The sequence below is a fragment of the Schistocerca nitens genome, chromosome 7, assembly GCF_023898315.1.
Source record: "Schistocerca nitens isolate TAMUIC-IGC-003100 chromosome 7, iqSchNite1.1, whole genome shotgun sequence".
NCBI classification, from domain to species: Eukaryota; Metazoa; Arthropoda; class Insecta; order Orthoptera; family Acrididae; genus Schistocerca; species Schistocerca nitens.
The window spans coordinates 458,480,721-458,484,819 of NC_064620.1; the positions used below are offsets into that span (position 1 = coordinate 458,480,721).

Genomic DNA, 4,099 nt, shown 5'->3' on the forward strand with positions numbered 1-4,099 from the left:
TTGAATAATAGTTTACTTGCCACTTGCACTAAAGATCTGGGAGGCTCTAAAGGAATTTAACTACCTCATTTGCCTTGTATGACAGTAGTTACTGCTGGCGGCGAATTAGTGTTCAGTTAGGTGCCTAAAGCTGTTCGGCGAAACTTCCAGGAAATTGCATTTCAGATAAATACACCATATGAAAAGCACTTACCAAAAGATTTGAGAAGTATCAATGTCATGCACGGCAACGGCCTTGCCGCAGTGGAAACACCCGTTCCCGTCAGATTACCGAAGTTAAGCGCTGTCGGGCGTGGCCAGCACTAGGATGGGTGACCGTCTGGGCCCCCATGCGCTGTTGGCATTTTTCGGGGTGCACTCAGCCCCGTGCTGCCAATTGAGGAGCTACTCGACCGAATAGTAGCGGCCCTGGTCAAAGAAAACCAATATAACAACCGGGCGAGCGGTGTGCTGACCACACAACCCTCCTATCCGCATCCTCAACTGAGGAGGACACGGCGGTCGGATGCTCCCGATGGACCACCTGTGGCCTGAAGACGGAGTGTTAAGTCGTGCAGTTGTTTTAACACTGTAACAGCAACAAAAATTCACAACTTCGATAATTTCAGAATTTATAGGTATAAAATCGAAAAGTGGATTCACATCAACATGTCACTTAACTTTAAAGTTTTAAACATAGATATCCAGCTTATAGCTATGAGAGCATCTAAATCTGTATAGTTTCGTATTTTCCATCTGCATTCTTGAAGGTAAGTCTTTCTGTTATTTTTTTCTTAATGGAGCATCTTTCCTTCGCTTTATATTTTTCCCTCAGCTTCTTGTGGCTTGTCAGTGCCACCTGTGAACAGTCGAACCGAGTCAGATTTGGCCGCAGGTATTGTCAGTCTGAGAATGGGAACCTTTTATTGGGTGGAATGTTTTCTACAGCCACCAAAACCTCAATTCAATTCACGTGGGCTAACCCTGCGATAAGCAACTGAAAAGCATCCTATTTAAGCTAACAGGGGGACGTTGCAGAACGTCACTCTTCGATTTTTTTTATTTCATACTTGAAGGATTTGAAACTGTCAGTGACCGAACATCAATTTCAAAAAAAAAAAAAAAAGCGCGATGCATTCAACAAAAACAAAAAAATAAAATACAAAAAATCACATTTCGTAATCAGGAAGATTTCAGAGTGGTCGTAAGTATAAAACATTTTGAAGTTAGCAAGAACGCCGGAGATAGCTGTGTGCGTGGTGTGACAGTATTTTAATCGGAAAATCACTCATTCAAATCTCGCTTTTTGAAATTTTTTTCTACTTCACTTTAGATTCCAGATTTCTTAGTAAGTGGACATATTAATTAAAAAATACTGAGTCTTAATTCTTAATACAGCATAATATATTTTTATTTGCAACTAATAATAGTATGAATATGGGAATATTCAGAATAAATTAAAATTCCGCATAAAGACGCAAATAGAAAATAAAATACGTTTTATACCTTCATAAATAAAGCAGTTTTAGTGTCCAAAACAAAACGATCCCAAATTATATACCTGCTGTCGAGGAAAGACCTGCTGACGAAACTGATGCTAACCAACACCAGCTCTTGGAAAAGTCTACTAAGAACACTGAAGAAAAAAGGTTAAGACGTGCCTACAAAAGTTTACAGTGTAGGCGCCATGACTGACCGTAGTAAACCTTCATGATCACCCGAATGGTAGTCCATCGTTCCACAACCTCATTTGCAACAACACGCCATATCATGAACCAAACCCAATGCGCGAGTGTAAACTGTGTCATTGAATATGTGAACGTCACCATATAGAACTCTGTACCAAAAGAACACTGTCAATAAGTTATATGCAAACTACAATACGTAAAGATTTTAATTTCGTGTAGTATCATAATTTTACTTCGAATTCTTACTACTACTTGGCTCCAAAGACTGTATTACACTCCTGGAAATGGAAAAGAACACATAGACACCGGTGTGTCAGACCCACCATACTTGCTCCGGACACTGCGAGAGGGCTGTACAAGCAATGATCACACGCACGGCACAGCGGACACACCAGGAACCGCGGTGTTGGCCGTCGAATGGCGCTAGCTGCGCGGCATTTGTGCACCGCCGCCGTCAGTGTCAGCCAGTTTGCCGTGGCATACGGAGCTCCATCGCAGTCTTTAACACTGGTAGCATGCCGCGACAGCGTGGACGTGAACCGTATGTGCAGTTGACGGACTTTGAGCGAGGGCGTATAGTGGGCATGCGGGAGGCCGGGTGGACGTACCGCCGAATTGCTCAACACGTGGGGCGTGAGGTCTCCACAGTACATCGATGTTGTCGCCAGTGGTCGGCGGAAGGTGCACGTGCCCGTCGACCTGGGACCGGACCGCAGCGACGCACGGATGCACGCCAAGACCGTAGGATCCTACGCAGTACCGTAGGGGACCGCACCGCCACTTCCCAGCAAATTAGGGACACTGTTGCTCCTGGGGTATCGGCGAGGACCATTCGCAACCGTCTCCATGAAGCTGGGCTACGGTCCCGCACACCGTTAGGCCGTCTTCCGCTCACGCCCCAACATCGTGCAGCCCGCCTCCAGTGGTGTCGCGACAGGCGTGAATGGAGGGACGAATGGAGACGTGTCGTCTTCAGCGATGAGAGTCGCTTCTGCCTTGGTGCCAATGATGGTCGTATGCGTGTTTGGCGCCGTGTAGGTGAGCGCCACAATCAGGACTGCATACGACCGAGGCACACAGGGCCAACACCCGGCATCATGGTGTGGGGAGCGATCTCCTACACTGGCCGTACACCACTGGTGATCGTCGAGGGGACACTGAATAGTGCACGGTAAATCCAAACCGTCATCGAACCCATCGTTCTACCATTCCTAGACCGGCAAGGGAACTTGCTGTTCCAACAGGACAATGCACGTCCGCATGTATCCCGTGCCACCCAACGTGCTCTAGAAGGTGTAAGTCAACTACCCTGGCCAGCAAGATCTCCGGATCTGTCCCCCATTGAGCATGTTTGGGACTGGATGAAGCGTCGTCTCACGCGGTCTGCACGTCCAGCACGAACGCTGGTCCAACTGAGGCGCCAGGTGGAAATGGCATGGCAAGCCGTTCCACAGGACTACATCCAGCATCTCTACGATCGTCTCCATGGGAGAATAGCAGCCTGCATTGCTGCGAAAGGTGGATATACACTGTACTAGTGCCGACATTGTGCATGCTCTGTTGCCTGTGTCTATGTGCCTGTGGTTCTGTCAGTGTGATCATGTGATGTATCTGACCCCAGGAATGTGTCAATAAAGTTTCCCCTTCCTGGGACAATGAATTCACGGTGTTCTTATTTCAATTTCCAGGAGTGTATTTACATAATCCGTTTTGAACTTTTAAAAGTGCACTTCTATTGTTTCTTTATTATCAAGCATAATACAAATAATGTACATTGACAGTTAATTGTTTGTGTTACGGTGATGATTTTGATTTGTGGGCGCTCTACGGCGTGGTTATAAGCGGATGTACAAATTCCCAACCTTTACACATTCCATTCCCGCCATATTCCTGAATGATGATGAAATGATGAGGACAACACAAAGAGCCAGTCCCCGGGCAGAAGAAATCCGCGCTACGACAGGAAATCGAAGCTGGGACCACGTCCGCCAAGGACAGTAAAGCAGGCTACTTCTTTCTTTATTTTTTGTTGTTGTAGTTCTCATTTTGCTCTACATTGTTCATTGAATTCGTTCGGAGCGGACGTCCAATGACTCATCATTGATCCGTTTATTCAGTTTCTTTAATGCGGTGGGTAGCTAACCCTATGACCGAACACGCTGAGCTGCGGTGCCGGCACCACTAACCCACGAGCTGCGGACATTTGTGTCGCTGTACTGTCCAGCAGCTTCCATTACACAATATAATTATTGCAAAGATTAAAAACTGCACGTTAATACACCTTGTTATAGTTCCCCTTTTTTCTGGCTTCTTTTGTAGACAAATCTACACTACTGGCCATTAAAATTGCTACACCACGAAGTTGAGTGCTACAGACGTGAAATTTATCCGACAGGAAGAAGATGCTGTGATATGCAAATGATTAGCTTTTC

At 46.1% G+C, this 4,099-nt stretch overlaps 1 pseudogene; it reads left to right on the top strand.

Annotated features, from left to right (window-relative positions):
* Positions 1-225: 225 nt before the first annotated feature.
* Positions 226-343, top strand: LOC126195898 (5S ribosomal RNA; annotated as a pseudogene).
* The last annotated feature ends 3,756 nt before the right edge of the window (positions 344-4,099 follow it).